The 18,922-nt window shown below is 41.1% G+C and overlaps 1 protein-coding gene across 30 annotated transcripts in view; it reads right to left on the bottom strand.

Moving 5' to 3' along the window:
* Window positions 1-244: 244 nt before the first annotated feature.
* The window catches only part of LOC141579332 (uncharacterized), a 147,208-nt gene continuing 128,530 nt past the window's right edge, over window positions 245-18,922 (bottom strand). For 29 of the 30 annotated variants that reach the window (XR_012510491.1, XR_012510493.1, XR_012510483.1 and 26 more), the window contains one exon: window positions 245-1,288. The gene's annotated coding sequence lies outside the window, so the exon portion shown is untranslated. Of the gene's footprint in view, window positions 1,289-2,118; window positions 2,354-18,922 lie in introns of all 30 variants that reach the window. The other variant, XR_012510474.1, reaches the window with a different exon arrangement.

The following is an 18,922-nucleotide window of genomic DNA, read 5'->3' as shown; positions in this document are numbered from 1 at the left end:
CCACTGCACACCTGTCAGAACTGCCAAAAAGCAGAACACTGACAGCACCGAATGCTGGTGAGGATGTGGAGCGTCAGGAATTCTCATGCATTGCTGGTGGGAATGTAAAATGGCCCAGATATTTTGGAAGACGGTCTGGCAATTTTTTACAAAACTAAACGTACTCCTAACACATGATCCGGCAACTGTGCTCCTTGGTGTTTACTCGACGAAATGGAAACTTATGTCCACACACAAAACTGCATACAGATGTTAATAGCAGCTTTATTCATAATCACCAGAACTCAGAAGCAACTAAGCTGTTCTTCAGTAGGTGAATGGATTAACTGTGGTCCAGCCAGAAAATGGACTATTATTTGGTGCTAAAATGAAATGAGTTATCAAGGCATGGAAAGACATGGAGGAACCTTAAATGCATATTACTAAGGGAAAGAAGCCAATCTGGGAAGGTTCCGCAACTGTCTGATTCCAACTGTATGGTGTTCTGGGAAAGGGAAAACCACAGAGACTAAAAGATCAGTGGCTGTCAGAGGCTAGAGGGGAAGGAGCAATGAATGAGGTGCAGCACGGAACATTTTAAGGTCACTAAGACAGACTACTCTGTATGATGCTGTGACGGTGGATACATGTCATTGCACATCTGTCCAAACCCACAGAGTGCACACCACCAAGTGTAAATCCTAGTGTTAAGTCTGGGCTCTGGGTGATGATGACGTGTCAGTGCAGGTTCACCCATTGTCGCAAATGCATGCTCTGGTGCAGGCGTCAATAGTGAGGAGGCTGTGGGGACAAACTGCAGTTCATACACTGAATCCAGCCCCAGACACCGCTGTTAATAAAGCTCTGTGGGTGTGTGGAATGTCCGGATGCTCTGGCGTCTGAACAGCAGAGCTGAGCAGCTGCACCAGAGATCAGGAGGTTTGCAGACCCTGAAATATTTACTCCCAAGCCCTTGACAGAAAAAGTCTGCTGAGCCCTATTCTAAACGAATCAGAATTCACCCTGATGAGACAGGACAGCAGGGCCCAAACCAGGCATGGTTAATGGGACTGAAGCAATGTTTTAGTTCCAACACCTTTGCTGAAGTCCTGCAGATCCAGCGACAGACTGTAGCCAGGAAGCGTCTGCAGAAGGAGTCGGTAGCAGGCCTTCCCGCCAGGCTCCGTAATGCCGGGGGCCGCGCGCTGCACGGGGGCCACCCGCTTGAGAAGTCGGACTTGCGGTGGAAGCCGATCAACTCATAGAGCTCGGAGAGGATGCTGCACTGCTGAATTCTCTCCTAGGAATGCTGAAGCACAGGGAGAAAAGCAACAAGCATCTGAACGAAACATGTAATGGAAAAAAGACCCGTAAAAAATTTTCCCTTAAAACAGAGACCGAACGACACAGGAAGGAAGAGGAAGGCTGACTTCATGCACTGATGGGACCGGATGCAGAAATGCAGGGAAGCAGCGCTGTGCGGATGTTCCAGACCCCCTCTGGGCCCCACCTTTCCGCGTTCCGCCTCTCCTTTTACTAGAAAGGTCCGTATTCCCTGAAACAGAGGAATCTGCTACCTAAACATGGGACACAGAGAAGGGAAAGAGGAAAAGGACGGGAAAGTAAAGGAACAACAGTTCATCTACACCCTAGGGATTGGGCGGGACTTTCACCAAACACACAACCTCTCAAAGCACAGAGCACTCAGTGAGAGGCTGACAGAGTGACTGCGACTTCTGCTCCTTAAACACCAGCTACCTGCCAGCACACGCTGTGCCCGTTACTGAATCATTACAATCATTTCAGAAACTATTACTACCCCAGCTCACAGGCAAGGAAATCTGAATCTCGGGGAGGATTTATTATCATCCTGGACAAATTCCCATGGCCCAGAAGTGTCAGAGCCTCCGGCAGACCCTGGACTAAAATGCTCCTCATCACCACGGGCCCTGAGCCTCAGGCTGAGGCCACGTTAGGTCTGCACCGGCCCAGAGCACGAGTCTGTGGGACAGGGAGTGGTCCCATTTGAAGTGCCAGGCCAAGGCCCTCAGGAACATATGTAATGAAACCAAATACCCAAACTCATTTCCAACGCACTTCCCTGTCCGGTAGGACTGCTCAGCACATCTGGCTTATCACCTGTGCACAGGCTGTGCAAGGGGCCCAGACAGTGACGTGACGTCCCAGTGGAAGTGGCTCAGAGACCGCTTCATCACAGGACAGACTCTCCCGGCTTCCAACGTTAACTCTCCATTCCATTTCCAACTGGAAAGTAAGTTTAGACTTGTTTTCCTCTCCAGAATCAAAGACAGTGGTAACATCAGCGGGAAACTCAAGACTGAGGAAGAGTCTCCTGGACATTTGGAAGGATAGGCTGGGGAGGGAACAGAGATAGGGATCAGAAAGACCCGTGTTCCAGTCCAAAGTCTGCACATCACTCGCTTTGACAGTTTCCTTATTAATACAGGTGATAAAATCTAATTATGATTGTTTTGAAAACCAAAAGAAATAACGTATGCCACTAGCATAGGTGTAAAATCCTCCATGAGTGTTCCAGAAATGGACGTGACCATGGTTAGATACTGTCTGCCAAGTCTTGTGTGCTAAGCTCACATCAGCCAGCCAGAGATGTGCCAGAGAATGCCTCAACAGCCAGCAGCCTTCTCCAACTTGGAAACTCACAGTGTCCGAAGAACAGGCAGTGGTGGATGCTTTGGGACACTGTGGAGGTAGCACTCCAGTGATGACTTTAAAAAGCTGGGGAGAATTTAGGGGACCATACAGTTCAAATACAGTAAACTCATTCCATGTCTACAAATATTCATCTGTAGCCATGATGATTCAGAGAGGAAATACATATTCAAACGTACATCATTTTCCCACATAAGTGCATCAAAACAATTTGGAAAGAATGTAACTTTCTTCTCTAGATCACACAGTGGGGATTACAAGGTTTGTATTGACAGCACTACGTGTAAATCATCTGCAAACGTAACTGGGTCCATTATGAGTCATCATCATTTGAAGGGAAGTATGGAAAAGAACAAAGCCAAGCTAATACTCTCCGGTAATTTGTTGGGTTACGATGTCACAGAGGAGACGGACAGCTCAACAAGGAACCACTCTGCCGTGATCACGGAGCCGGGGAACGGGATGGGCGGCAAGATGTATGGCGCAGCCTTAGCTGTGCCCGCCCTTCTAGGCAGGTACTCAGTCACTTTGACAAGGTGTCAAAAGTGTATGCCCACGACCTCATCACCTGTCATGCATTAAAGAGAAATGGAAACCTATTAACGGCCAATAACCTCGGTGGGTACACCGTCCAAAGAGCAACGTCACAGTTTGACAACTGGCCATCCCGGTTCCCTGGGCTTCATTCTTGGAGAACCTTAAAAACCACTCCTCTGTCCTCAAGAAGTGCTGCCTACTTGTCCTATATTTGGCTCAGGGATACAGCACGTTCACGTGGACTTTAATGTCTGCACAGATTTGACTGTCTTTCTCCAGGTTCACTTGTCCATTCTGAAGAGGCCTGAGTTAAGTCCAAACTCCATAAGATCAATTCCCTCCAGTGACAACTCAACGAGCCTGCAATTACAAACCAACTGAACAGGACTGTCCTCAGCTAAAAATGTCACCCGCCCTTCACTGCTTTCTTAATCTCCTGTCCTGGCTAATTGCAACAGTCTAACACCACCCTCCACCAAGTTCCCCAACTATGTCAAATAGAAAGTAAGGTCCATAAAAGAGGTGACAACTCCATAGTCACCTCTGAATTCCTAGCATATATTAATGTCAATAAATAGAACTATGATTATGGCTTCTTTCCTTTAAAACCTTTCTGGTTATTTAAATGAGACCATGGAAGGGAGGTGTTTGGGTCCAGTATCTTGATCCAGAAGACTCTGGAGACCTTTTTCGGAATGGCTGCCCACTGATTCATTCAAAACACAACTTCTCTTTCCTGGAGGAGCTGTGATTTTCTGCCAGGAGTTTGTTGTCAGTCTCATGCCAGAACAGATTTAAACTAAATACTTACATTGGATATGTTATTTTTCCCCGCTTCCAAAAAAATTGACTTTCCTTACTTCCTTGCCTTGAGGAATGCTTTTTTACTTTTCTTTCTTATTCACCCTTTTATAAAGCAGGATTCTCAGGATGTGCTTGGCCTTACATAAGAACAGCCATCCAACTCCCAGTGTGAGAGGCCTGGGGCTCACCTCCTGCCCTCCTGTCAAGGCAACTGAAACTCAGTTCAGGAGCCAACTGGCCCCCAGGGCTTCTAAGGTTCGTGTATCTCCCAGAATCCCTGCTTTCTGGTTGACTTGGCTTCTGAGGATTTCCCCTCACTTTCTTGACAATTAGCTGTGCAGCTTGAAAGATGAGGAAGGAAGGTCTTATTTCTTAATCAGCATTTTAAGGAACTTATGTAATGAAGGTTTTCAAGACTTTCTAGAACCCTCCATTGCCAAGGCAGAAAACACAATAGATATTTTCTAAATCTAGCTATCATGTGCATTTTTTATTTGCTTTTGTTTTCTTAACTGCTAACAGACATTTTTGAATTAAAAAATAAAATAAGGCCCCAAATAGGATAGAACATTGAAGAGGAAACAAAATTAAAGGGGAAAGACAGAAAAATGATAAGTACTCTACAAAGTTAATAGAAAAAATACACTATGGATCAGATCAGCAGTTCTCAGTAACAGCTAATTGAAACCTGACCATGAGGTAAAATGTCTCTCCTGTCAGGAGACAGCCAACAGAAAACAGAATTAAATCAACAAACTAAAATTCTAAGTCTGGCGAAGTAGAGAAGTCTACCAGCTAAATGTGTTTTCTTCTGGAAAAGAGGGAGACTCACAAGATCTTTTCTGTGGAGCCTGAGCCCAGGTGAGGATGGTGAATTGAGCTCTGTAAGTACCCAATTAGCAAAGTGAGTGATGAATAAAGAGACGTGAGCTTTGATGACAGAGATGATACTACTATTCACTTGTCCTGTAAGTATGTCTTCACGTTCAATGATCTATACCTTGGCGTCCTCAGGGATTGAGATTATAGGAAAATGCACAGCCCGGGCCTAGACCTCCTCTGTGATTGTGGCACTGCACTTAGATGTTTCAAGGGCACCACCAACTCCACCCTCTGCCTCTCCCAGCTCAGTCCCATCACTCACAGATGTGACTGGACCCCTCCTTCAGGGCCCAATTTCCTCAGTCAACGAGTCACACCACCCACACCTCACCTACAAAGTTCTTACTGGCACTCCCTCAGCACTGACTGTGTGCTGGGGACCACGCTGCACATTGTGCACACGTTATCTCACTGGATCTCCACAGAAGTCCTGGGAAGTCGGTATATCACTGCTTCAAGTAATAAGATAAATTGTTTCACTTCCTTGAGTGCGTCATCCAAAGTGACACGGCTACTGAGCCACAAATCTGGGACTGAAAACCATTTGAAAATTGAACACTGCTACACCTCATAGCCACCCTACTCTGACTTATCACATCACCTCCTGCCGAGCCTTCTAAATGTTTCTAAGCATTCTACAAGACAAAAGTGATCTACAAGAGCACCCATCTCCCCTACTTAAATTCTGACAATGACGTTCCACTTCCCTTAGGAGAAAGCCCCACCGGGCCTGAGCACAGCCCAACGGCCCGGCATCCGCGTTCCCTGCGCGGCCGCGCCGCCTCACCCACCATGCAGTGCTACACGTGCCGTGTCCAGGACAGGGATGCTGACTCCGTACAACCCGGGGCTCGTCTTACTCAAACAATGATCAACCTCTTCAGTGCTGACTCTCAGAAAAATGTTTTCTCTGGATGAATCAGTATCTTTTTCCTTACAACTTCCCATCATTGATAATGAGTTCCCCCCAAAAGAGAGAAAACCTAATACTCAGACTCCTTATCTGTAAAGTGTGAATAACAAGGAAATATGAGAGGTTTTAAGTGGAATAATATTCATGTGAGGCTGAGGGACAATTCCCAACATACAGTAAGCACTCAATATGTGCTTACTTAATATTAATAAAATAGATTCCATTCCAGCAACCTTAAATCAATGCTTTATGGCTTTGTCCAAAAGACTACCGACAAACTATTGGACGAACCCCTTTGAGCAGATCCACCCAAGCGTACTGGGATAGGTAAGACTTGACTCCAGTTACAGCTGCAGCCAACCAGCACTACGGGGCGGGGGCAGTTTGCTCAAACTCTTACATGTTGTTTGAGCATTTAGTTGTAGTTATTGAATAAAGACAGGTATTATATAGTCAAAGCTCCTGAAACATAAATCTTCAAAGATTGATGCAAATTAGTTTCAAGTACAACACTCTCACTAGAAATTATTTGAAAATTATAGTCTTAGCTCCTCCACACATCGAAAGGGCACTTTCTTAATGTATCTGACTCTATACACTGAAAGGATTGTTTAAAAGAAATTAAGATGAAGCCATAATGAATAAACTTTCAGTATAATCTGCACAAAGCCCCACCCAAGGGTCTCACTTCTCACTTCCACATAAGTGTTCAGGTAGCTTAACCTGGGTCTTGGTTTCTTATGACACGGGGGTGGGAAGAATTGTGGATAGATTTATGTAGCAAATATAAATCTAGGGTATTTGCTGTGTAGGAATTCTATAAATAAAAAATTGATATATAGTCCCACCCTTAGGAAGCTCAGCCTTTCCAACTACAACAGCATTAAAAATAAAATGGGAGATACATTTAAGAAAATTTTACAAGATTTGCACATTGAACATTTTGAAGTATCACCAAAAAAAAATTAAAACATCTACATATATGGAAGGCATCCCATGTTCATGGAATGGTAGACAATATTGTTAAAAATGTTAAGACTCCCGAAAGTGATCTACAAATTTAATGGAATCCCTATCAAAATTCCAGCTGACTTCTTTGCAAAAATTGAAGAACTGATGCCAAAATTCCTATGGAAGTGCAAGGGACCCAGGTCAGCCAAAACAATCTTGAAAAAAAAGAGCAAAGTTGGAGGACTCACTCAATGGTTACTACAAATCTATAGTACTCAAGTCATTATGGTACTGGCATAAGTTTGGATGCATAAATCTATGAGAAACAATAAAAAATCCAGGGGGGAAACTTACATTTACAGTCATTTTTCCAGAAATGTGCCAACAAAACTCCATTGAAAGAATAGTCTATTCAACAAATGGTGCAGAGACACCTGGGTATCTGAAGGCAAAAGAATGAATCTGGAATCTGGACCCCTGTATTTTATATAACAAATAAAATATTAATTCAAAATGGATCACAGATGGAAACGTAAAAACTAAATGTATAAACATTCTAAAAGAAGACATAGTTTAAATCTTTGTGGTTCAAGGATATGCTATGGCTTCCTAGATACAATACCAAGAGCACAAGTGAAAAAAAAGAAAGATAAAATTGACTTCATCAAAATTAAAACCATTTGTTACAAAGGACATCATCAAGAAAGTGAAATGAAGGGGAAGGGTGTAGCTCAAGTGATAGAGTGCGTGCTTAGCAAGAAAAATAAAATGAATAAATCTAATTACCTCCCCTAGAAAGAAATTGTTTTAATGTTTAAAAAAACTAAAGTGAAACGACAATCTGCAGAATAGGAGAAAAATTTTGCAAAGCATATATCTAATAAGAGACTAGTATCCAGGATATAAAACAAATGCTTACAACTGACCAATACAAAGAAATTCGACCCAATTTTTAAATATGCCAAGTATTTAAATAGATACACAATTGGCCAATAAGCATATGAAAAGATGCTCAGCATCACTAGCGAAATCAACATCAAAATGATATCTGATTTTACACTCACTAGAATGGTTATAATCAAAACATGGACATTAACAAGTGTCGGTCAGGAGGCAGAGAAATGGGAACCCTCAATACGCAGCCATTGGAAAGGGGCAATGGTGCAGCTTCTTTGGAAAAGCCTGGTGTTTCCTCAAAAGGTTAGAATTATATGGCACAGCAATTCCACTCCTACATATAGAGTCATCCCTCAGTATCCTCGGGGGGTTTGTTTCAGGAACCCCCCACCCTGGATACCATAATCCAAGGATGTTCGAGTCCCTTTACAATCAGCCATCTGGATCCATGAAGTGGAAACTACAGAAATGGTGGGCCAACTGTACAGCCAACAGAATGAAAATATATTCTCACAAAAACTTGCACATCAATATTCATGGCAGTATCATTCAGAGTAGCCAAAGGTTACAAACAATATCCATCCATCAATGAACGGATAAACAAAATTACCAAGAATAGTCCCACAAACTTTTGGTCATTAAATCTTTGACAAAGGAGGTGAGAACATACAATGGAGTAGACAGCCTCTTCAGAAAATGGTGTAGGGAAAAGTGGACAGCTGAATGTAAATCAATGAAGTTAGGCCACTCCCTCACAGCATACACAAAAATAAATTAAAATGGCTTAAAGACTTAAACATGTAGACAAGACACTATAAACCTCTTAGAAGAAAACATAGGCAAAACATCTGACATGCATCTCAACAGTGTTTTCCTAGAGCAGTCTACTCAAGCAATAGAAATTCAAGCAAAATAATACAAGTAGGAACTAATTAAACTTACAAGTTTTGCACAGAAAAGGAAACAAAAAGCAAAACAAAAAGACAATCTATGGAATGAGAGAAAATATTTGCAATAAATGAGACTGACAAGGGCTTAATTCCCAGAATATGTAAACAGCTTTTACACTTAATAAGAAAGAAAAACAAACAATTCAATTCAAAAATGGGCAGAAGTCCTAAAGAAACTTTTCTCCAATGAAGACATACAAATGGCCAATAGGCACATGAAAAAAATGCTCAATATCATTATCAGAGAAATGCAAATCAAAACTGCAATCAAGACTCAACTCTCACCAGTCCGAATAGCCATCATTCAGAAGTTCACAGACAGTAAATGCTGGAGAGGCTACGGAGAATTGGGAACCCTCCTGCATTGTGGTGGGAATGCAGTTTGGTGGAGCCATTGTGGAAAACTGTATTGAGGATTCCTCAAAAGACAAAAAATTGACCTCCCATATGACCCAGCAATCCCACTCCTGGACATATATCCAGAAGGAACCCTAACTCAAAAAGACACATTTACCCCAATGTTCACAGCAGCACTATTTACAATAGCAAGACATGGAAACAACCTAAATGTCCACTGAAAGATGACTGGATAAAGAGACTGTAGTATATTTCTCCAATAGACTACTATTCAGCCATAAAATAATAATAAAATAATGCCATTTGCAGCAACATGAATGGACCTGGAGAATGTCATTCAAAGAAAAGTAAGCCAGAAAGAGAAAGAAAAATACCATATGAGATCGCTCACATGTGGAATCTTAAAAAAAAAAAAATCAAAAATCAAAGACACAAAAAGATAAACTTATCTACAAAACAGAAACAGACACAGAGACATAGAAACCAAACTATGGTTACCAGAGGGGAGAGGGTGTGGGAAGGAATATATTGATAGTTCAAGATTTGCAGATACTGAGTATGTATAGAATAAACCGCAAGTTTATACTGTATAGCACAGGAGAATATATTTAATATCTTATAGTAACTTATGTTTAAAAGTATATGAAAATGAATACAGGTATGTTCCTATTTAACTGAATTGTTGTGCTGTACACAAGAAACTGACACAACATTATAAACTGACTAGACTTCAATGAAAGTATTTTTAAATAGACCAAAAACGAAAAAAAAGAAAAAGGATATTATGAAACCAAAAGAATAAAGTACTGACTCAGGCTACATTATGGATGAACCTTGAAACTTTATGCTAAAATAAGCCAGACACAAAAGGACAAATAGTGCCCTTTAAGGTGAACTGTATCTAAGCGTTTACTGTACTACTTCTGTAAATTTTCCGGAGGTTTGAAGTCTATCAATATCAAAATAAAATGTATTATTCATTAAAATCATAAAACGCTTCCTCACAGGAGGGCTTTAATTATTAAATGCAGAAATGCATGTAAAGCTCCTGGAAAAACACTATGCACATCCACACACAGACACTGCTGTCACTGCCGCTCAGAGGGTGGTGCCAGCGCTGATGAGGGCTGCCTCCACTCGCTACCCTGCAGACAGGAGTGAGGGCCTGGGCTCTGACAGGCAGGGTGAGCGTGACCCTGGGTCAGACACAGCCATGCCCCAGACTCTGCGTTACCCAACTTTCTTATACAAACTGCAACATGTAATGTAAGGCTACAGGGATGTATCTTACAACACAGGGATTACAGCCAATGTTTACTGTAACTATAAATGGAGCATCTATTGTACACCTGAAACATATCATATTTCAAATCATCTATATCTTTGTAAAAAATTAAAAAATAATTTAAAAATGTTATCACTTTAATATTCAATTCGGTATTTAAGTAACTACTAAACAGCTTAGAATGTATAAAAGCATTTAAGTGTGCTGTTTGTTTACATATTTATTTACTTTCAGCCTCCTGCTAAAAGAGAAATTAAACAATTTTTTTAAACACACCTTAACAACCATAACAACAAAAAGGCAAAACTGAAAGTGAAGAGAAATTGGAGATTCAATACTTAAATGAAACCTGGGGGAGGTAAATTCATAAAAAATGGTTTCCCTGGAGTCAGGGCAAGTGTTAAAGGCCGACTAGAAATTCAGCTGTAAGATTCTTGGCAGCTAAAGCAAAAAGAAAAGATCATGGGGGGGTGGTAGAGGGTGTGCTTAGCGTGCACGGGGTCCTGGGTTCAAGCCCCAGGGCCTCCACTAACAGATAAATACACCTAATTACCTACCCCCCCAAAAGAGTCCCAAAGAAAAGAAAAAGAGAAATTTCTTTCCAAAAAAACCTGATATTAAATTTGGATTAAATACTTAAAAAAAAAAAAAAAAGAAATATAGAAAAGATGAATGACACTGTGAAGGAAAAGCCCAGCTGGGCTAACGAGCTAAGTCACAAATCTAAGTGTGATAAGTGTCGGTTTACTGATCTAAGTATTGCTGGGCTAACTCGTAAATCTGAAGTTTAGTGTCAGTTGAATGGGCTAATAAGCTAACTCGTAAATCCAAGGTCAGCAATTGTCAGTAAAGTGATCTGTTCCAAATTCATAAGCTTCAGTGTACTGATTCCTTGCTTTTTGTTGTTTGAGCCTTATTGGCTAATAGCCCCTTACTTGTAATTAACCCTATAGAACCTCATGTGCAGGTCTTGGAGGTGCTCAGAGCTTCGGAACAGAAGCCCCTCTGAGCCCGCCGGCGTAATAAATCTCAGTGCATGTTTCTTGGCTGGCCTGTTGTTTCTGTAACAACACAAGCGATAATGTCCTTGAGATAAATCTGTGATGGCTGCTGGCAGGTCCCCATGTCTCACTTGGCAAAATCTGAAACATCTTTCTCACCACTCAGAGTCATCATAAGCCCACTCCACACTTCCTGCTGTTAAATGCAGGAGCACAGGCAGGGCCCGGCCTTTGCTCTCTCTGTGTCATCACAGTGAGACAGGATGGAAGGGGCAGAGCACAGCCATTCAAGGAAGGCCACAGCAATTAACAACAAAATGGTGAAGGATTCAACCCCCAGTAGGCCTTGAGGCTCAGGATGAAGAGATTTAACTTCTAGCAGAGCTTGAGCTTCATTATACACCCATTGTAATAGTAACATGGTGAATAACATGCCCCAAGGCACCATGGCAGTCCCAAGGCTAGCCACAAAATGTCAAAGGGTGGGAAATGGCCAACTCCCTGGGAATCCCAGCCCCTTGCCCTTAGGCTGGTCCTTCTATATATTAGCAAATGAAACCACCAAGCCCAAGAAAACGAGCAACACAGCGCCACCTCGCGGTCACCCCTCTCTCTCCCTCTTCGGAGAAAGCCCACACTCTGTGGAGTGTGTACCTACTTTTAATCTGAGCACCCAAACCCCACACCTCGTGGCCTTTCTCTTGCCTTTCAATGTGTCTCTGTGAATAAATCTACCTTTCCTCAACACTGGCTTGCTCTTGAATACTTTACTGCACAAAGCCAAGGAACAAAATCTGGTGGGACACATCCCAGGGGCTCAACCAAAGCCTGGGACACAGCCCTTCTCATGCCTCACATTTTATTCCTTGTATCAACAGGACTGGGTTGTGAAGAGAGCTCTGAGGCCCCAGCTAAGGGACAGAAGCTGCCCCCAGGGCTCGAATTGGCGGGCAGCCTCTTCCCCAGCAGGGGCCTTGAGGTCTGCACGGTTCTGTGTTTCTCTGTTGTGCTGACTCCACAGCCACTGAGCGTTCTCCCTAGGCCTGTCCCCACAAAATCCTTCTCTCCAAAATACAAGCACATCATGTCACAGTCCTCTTGTTCAACCAGGAAATGCTTAACCCACTTTTTCCCTCCACAGTAAAGTACCTAACTGTCCTCCCTCCCATCCCAAGACTTCTTTCTTTGTGAGAACTCTGCACTCCCCACACACCATCCTGAACGCCGGTGCCTTGCTGGCTGGGACCGAGATGTTTCAGTCTCACACAGCCTGCATCCTTTCACTTTCCCCTTGTTACCATAAAAAAGCCTTTCCTGAGTCACCCACAAATCTGATTCTGAACTTCATAAAGTGCTGAGGTTGCAGTCACTGTGTGCATACCTCCCAGGTTTTGACTAAGTTTCCTTCACGAGGTCTTCATTAAGGAGCTGCATCAAGAAGTTGAAAGAGAATATTCTTACATCTGAGCGGAGAAGCCTGCAAAAAATTTAAATGGCTTTGAAGAGAGAGTTAACCAGGGACAGAGAGGTCGCAGGTCCTAGTCAACAGTGTCATGAGGCAAAATGTTCTTCAAAGGCTCAGAGTGGCTTCTGAATGCGGAGACGGCAGGGAGGAGGTGACACGCAGTGAGTGGGGTGAGTGACACAGGGTACGCTCCCCCAGCTGGGGAAGAATTGGATTTTGTTCTAGTTTTCCAAATTCTTACTACCTTTTTCTCCTATTGTCACATACCATTTCCTACGAATTAAGAATATCAATGTCAGTCATTTGGGACACTTGGGAGAAGCAACACGATGCCATTCACAGGGCTGGGACATGACAGCCACACCAGTCTAGGTTGAAAGACCAGTGGGGGTATTTCCATGGTGATCACGGGCATGCAGCAAACTGCTCAGCTTCAATGACCTCATCTCAAAGGTGGGGCAATAAAACTACCAAGAAAAGTGCATGATGATTATGGAAGACATCTGTTTACTAGGTAAGTGCCCGTGACAGCTGCAGCTTAATGGGGAATGAGTATGATTAACAAGGCCCTGTCTACCTGGCCACACGCTCCCTGCCTTCCTGCCTTGGTGCAGCAGCAGAGTTTGTTTAGCTGAGATGAACGCCCCCAGAGAAGCCCCGATGGGAAAGCTCGCAGCTCTGCATTGCGAGGCGTGTTCCTTTCCTTCTCAGTGCTGGTCACAGTTTGCTGTCATCTGTTTTTATGATTATCCCTTTTGTAACTTCCTCTCCTCCGGAGTTTTTGCTCAAGCAGTGCAGAGCCAGGTGTGTCTTGCGGCCTGCCCGATATTCTGGGCTGGGAAACAGCCGACCCCACATCTGGTTCTGGTGCTGAATGGAGAGGGCAGAAGGCCCTGGGGCCCATGCTGAACAGAGGCCCCTGCACCCAAAATTATGGTCTGACTTTGGGCAAATTACACAGTCTTCTTTACCCTGAGATTCCTCATCTGTCCATGAAAATAACTTCCCATGGCACACAGAGTTACCAAGATTAAAGGGAATCACCATATTCACAACCTATTCAAGGGGCTACCAGTGCATCCTCAACAGACACATGCTGCCTTTACGGCTCTGACACATGCCAAGCGGGACGTCCACACACAGTGAACACTGCTAAGTGCCAGTGTGTTAAGTGCTTCATGTGTGCTACAATACTCTTTAGAACTTAAAACAATCCCAGGAAGAAACGAATATTATCATGCCCATTTCACAGATTCACCAACAGGTTAAGAGAGGTTGCATTCTAGTCCAAGGCCGTATGGTGAGGAAATGCCGATTTAAACCGGAATCTGGGCCCAGGCCTAGGCTCCGTCTCTCTCCCATCCACCTGACCATTTGCCTATGAATTCCACCTGTCCAATACACAAGTTTGCAGCCGGCCAGCTCTTAAATGCAATGTGTGCCACCATTTGTCAATGTTGGTTAATTACCATAAACTGTTCTCAGAAACCACTACAGAAAAGAAAGGTGGACTTAAGGAATTCTGCATTGCCTTCTCCTGTATTGTGCAGAAACCCTTCCCTACACCACCAAATCCAAATGTATGCTTCCTCCATGTTTATGTTTGCACACGGCTTATTAAAGAAGAAGGTACCTGCAGTAATTCCATCTCGGTTGCTTTCCAAGTTTGCAGATTATCCATAATCAGTCCGTGAATGAAAATACTACAATGTGAATGAAAATACTGCAACCATGTCAGTAAACATAGAGTGCTGAAACCAAGTCATTAGCGGCTGCCGCCAACTCCCAGTGAGGACAGGCCTGCAGCCCAGCAGCTGCAGCAACTCACAATGGTGCCCTCTGAGCAGACACAGAATAAGAAAGGACAGGATACTGGCCCTAGGTAGCTAGGTGCTTGTTTAAAGAATGAATTCAGGGAGTCCAAAATATTTGCTTCCTCCCATACATAGAAAAGCACTAAATTCTTGAACTTGAGATACCTGGCTTTCTTTAGATAACAAGCAATCTTTTACTGTTCCAACAACCTGGTCTTTGTTGTAAAGCTCCTATATATCCTAGCTCCTCCTCAACCTCTTGGGAGCAGTCCCTCAGAGAGATCTGAGAGGCTGTCATCATGGCTAGAGTCGTCCCGCCAAGTAAAACATATCTCTTAACCTTTAGGCTGCACATGTATTTCAGTCAACAGTTTTGGACACCATGAAGGGACCCAGAGCAGACTTTCTCCACCTGAACTCTCCGAGTATCTGGAGCCTTGGTACCATAAGTGGCCCTTTGTGCCCATCTGCCTCCTCGGGGAGTCCAGATGAATTTGGGTGAGTCTCTCTTGTTTCTCGGAAATCACATATTGTTTGATGATCCTGAGTTTTATTTGGCGGTGTTTCCAGGTAACTGGCCCTCCAGTTGAAAGATACTGTGGTGAATTACCCACCCAGTGGAGACATACTGGGTGGGGCCTGGTTGAAAGATAACGGGAAATACCCACCTTGCGGAGACGTCCATGTGGGGCTGGTGGAAACATACCAGGAAAATACTCACCCAGTGGAGACGTCCCGAGTGTGTCCAAGTTGAAGGACACTGGGTTCAGGGCTGAGTGGTTAGGTAAGAGGTTGGTCTAATGTTTTCCTCAATTTGGTTACCTCCTTTGAATTTTTCAGGATAAAAGTAAAACTCTTATGAGTAATCTTTCAACTCCAAAAATGGGACCCTCTTCCTGGCTGGTAACAGCTTTCTCTGGTGACAGAGAATCTTGCAGGAGTGGTAGAGGCAAAGACTTCATGCCATAGAGTTGTCCCTGAGGGAAATCTTTCTAGCAAATTTATTGTGAGAACCCGACCTTACAATGTGGAATAGAACTTTCAAAAAAAATAAAAAACAGAAAAGAAAAGAAAAAATGACAGATTGCCAGCCTCCAACTATTACCCCAGCCAGGTTTATGTACGTACAAAACTTACAGCTTTAATTGGGAATTAGAAAAAAAAAAAACCTCACTATGAAAGTAACTAACCAGGCCTGATAAAAACATTTTTTGGAATTCTGAACTTATACAAACAAAATTCCCGTTAGGGGGAACTTGGATTTCTCTTCCTGTGTCCTTGAAATGTAAACGTTTTATCTTTCTCTGGGTGTTTTAAGTGTGTGTATGTATGTATATATAAGTTTACTTTTTTTTTAAAGGAAACCTTGGACTCTGCCATAAAAAAGGTTCAAGTATTGTGTACATATGGTGGCCACGCAAATAAATTGGGATTCTAAGCAATTCTTTGTACCAATTGTCAGATATTTTGCCATCTTAAACTTTGTTTCATCAGCCTGGACCACAAAGGCCTTTAGCTTTTGAAGAGTAAACCTTTGAATTTTATTTAGGCAACACCCCCACTCTCATGTGGAAGAGCCTCTTCATCTTAGTGGTTTAAAATCACTATATATATATTATATATATATTATATAATAATAATATATATATTATTATATATATATATATAAAATGATGGCCATATGATGGATCCTTTAATTTGGAAAAACTTTTAAATTGGTGAGAGTTGAAAGAGATCTCATTATAAACAGCTGTTTTATTGGTATCTATTAAAATCAATTTTAAAGGTAGAAAAATATATCTAATGTTTAAGCTAAGAACTTAGTGAAAAAAATAAAACTGGTTTGAAAAGTTACATTTTTGTTTTTCCTTTCCGATAAATGGTTCTAGGGATGCTAATAAAAACTTAGAATAATTAATGTTAATTATGTTGAATAACTGGAAAAAGGATTGTTAAAATGTCGAAAAAAAAAAGATAAGGGGCTTAACCCAAGTGGATAAATATTTTTATATGGTTATTTTGAATGAGATAAATAAAATGGACATTTTTGGATTTAGGTACAAGGTTTTGATACTACACTACATAAAGTAAAAATAAAGGGCCAAAGAGATCACCTACTGCCCCCCAACATTAAAGTTCAAACAAGTCCGTTTTATTTGCCGCAGTTTAAAATATATGTATATATAGACTGAAATACTTGATCAATGATTGGGACAACAGACCAATTAATCAAATTAAAAATTGAGAAGGGTCTAAGCTCTTTGGCTGAAACTTGGGCATCCTAGAGACTTTTCTATAAAATTAGATACAATGCACACACAAAAAATAATGGCTTCTGGCACTCCTTCTATAAATAAGAATTATTGATTTAAACATAAATATAAAAATTAAAGGTATAAGATTTAATAAAATTGAGATAAAAGTTTGTAAAATCGGTATATTTAAATGGTCTTTATATAAAAGTTTTGCTTAATTATGTTGTGGGATAGATCTGTTTCAATGGAAAAACGCTTCCCCTTCTTGGTTTTATAAGTCTGGGCACAAATCTGTCCCTCAGAAAATATTAATTGAACAAAGTAAAAGAAACCAACAGAGTTACATGAGCCGTCCAGTATAACGTAAAACTAAAAACTAATATTCAGTGGCTAATAAAAAATTATAATAAGAGGTTTACCCTGGGTTTAACTTATAACTCAAGGAAAAGAGACCTTACTAAATGCCTTATGCAAGCTTTGGAAAACATGATAAATTAAACCTTAAGGTTTTAAAAGATGGAATTCTTTGTTTACAGCTCTTCTCACTGATAAAAAAAATGCCAATTAAGGAGAGAAAATTGGGTCTGGGTGACAGAGCAGTTCTCTGGGGAATTGGAAGATTGTGTCTTTGTCTTGCAGATCAGAAATGGAAATACAGCAAACAGTGACCTAGGACTGAGCCTAATTGGCTCAACGAAATAAAACTTAAGGCCAAGAAATTTTTGGCATTTTAGAACTCAGAACTCTGACGTGTCCTTCAGACTTTGTCAAGAAATCTTAAATGTCTGTTTCACAAATAGCAAGCCTTAGTGATTTGAGCAAGCAAATTCACTTTACTCCAACTATTATTATACCTATCTTATAAGTAAGTTTTAAAGTGAAGCTATGAGATCTCTAGCTTTTGTCTGTTTATAAGACTGTGTACACATTATAGATGTGAGATATTTCTACAGCTAAAAAAAATCAAAGTCAAAGAGATCTGCTTAATTGACGTAAAAAATAAGAGCTTGAAAATTAAGTATTTTTAAAATAAAAACTGAACAAATTGATTTTCAGTGTCACGTGAACTGGAAAATATTCAATATTAAGATAATATTTGATATTGTTTAGTTTAAGAATGTTCTAATTAATATAGACATCTTTAAAGACATCAATATTAAGTATAATGCTTTTACTGTACCTAGGTTTAATGAAAGTCAAATAAGATCCTGTTATATCTGTTGCAGATTTGTCAAGAAAAAAAACCAGTAATGTGGTGTGGTAAAATTTTAAGTAAATTAAATGCAAATGAGATGAGAGCTTTGGGTAAATTTTTAAAATATATTTTTAAAATGTATGCTTAAGATAATCTCTAAATGTTTGGTATCTTTAAATTTTAGAGTTGTGCTAAATTAAGTCAAATGATAGGATTTTATTAAATAGCTATGCCATTTTCAGATAAAATAAGATTGAAATATGAATTACTTAACATGTAACTTCCTCTTACAGAGAAAATAAAGGTGTTTAGAAATACTAATAAATGGATGATGCCACCCTGAAATAGTCTCTATTATTAAGGGAATGATCTCAGTATCCTAGGAAAGTAAGATAAATGTGCAAAGGAAGATATAAGAATGGAATTATATTTTGTTAATGAAAAATAGTGAATTTCTCCTGAAGCTGGTTATTTCTGAATGGAAGAGAAAATAAGGGACACACTAATATGAGTAGAGAAAGCTATGGAAAGCTTGTAGAAGAGGAACCCTGAGGAAAGTTTCATACGTGGTCGGAATTGGCTAAGTTTAGAATCAACTTGGGCAAAGTAAATGAATCTTAGAAGTAAGCAGGTACAAGACTAGATTTGGTTTTCTCGCTGTTAAGAGGAAAAATTTTTCTTAAAATGTTAATCCACCTTCAGTAACAGATTGTAAAGCTTCTTATACCACTTAAATGATCTGTTCTGCCATTACCTTTGACGCATTTTCTTGTTAATGAATTAGTACTACGTTACAGTGATCTATATGTTTATCTGACCAAGTGTTCTGAAAACCTTTAACAAGCTCCCCAAATATCAATTTCTAATTAAAGTTCTTTTAATCTCCAGTTAAGTTTGGGATGCTACAGAGGGCCCCTGAAACATCCCAAAGAGAGATTTTAATCTA

This window comes from Camelus bactrianus, chromosome 12 (genome assembly GCF_048773025.1).
Source record: "Camelus bactrianus isolate YW-2024 breed Bactrian camel chromosome 12, ASM4877302v1, whole genome shotgun sequence".
Classification (NCBI taxonomy): domain Eukaryota; kingdom Metazoa; phylum Chordata; class Mammalia; order Artiodactyla; family Camelidae; genus Camelus; species Camelus bactrianus.
Note: the sequence above shows the minus strand (reverse complement) of the source record. Positions and strands in the feature narration are given on the sequence as shown.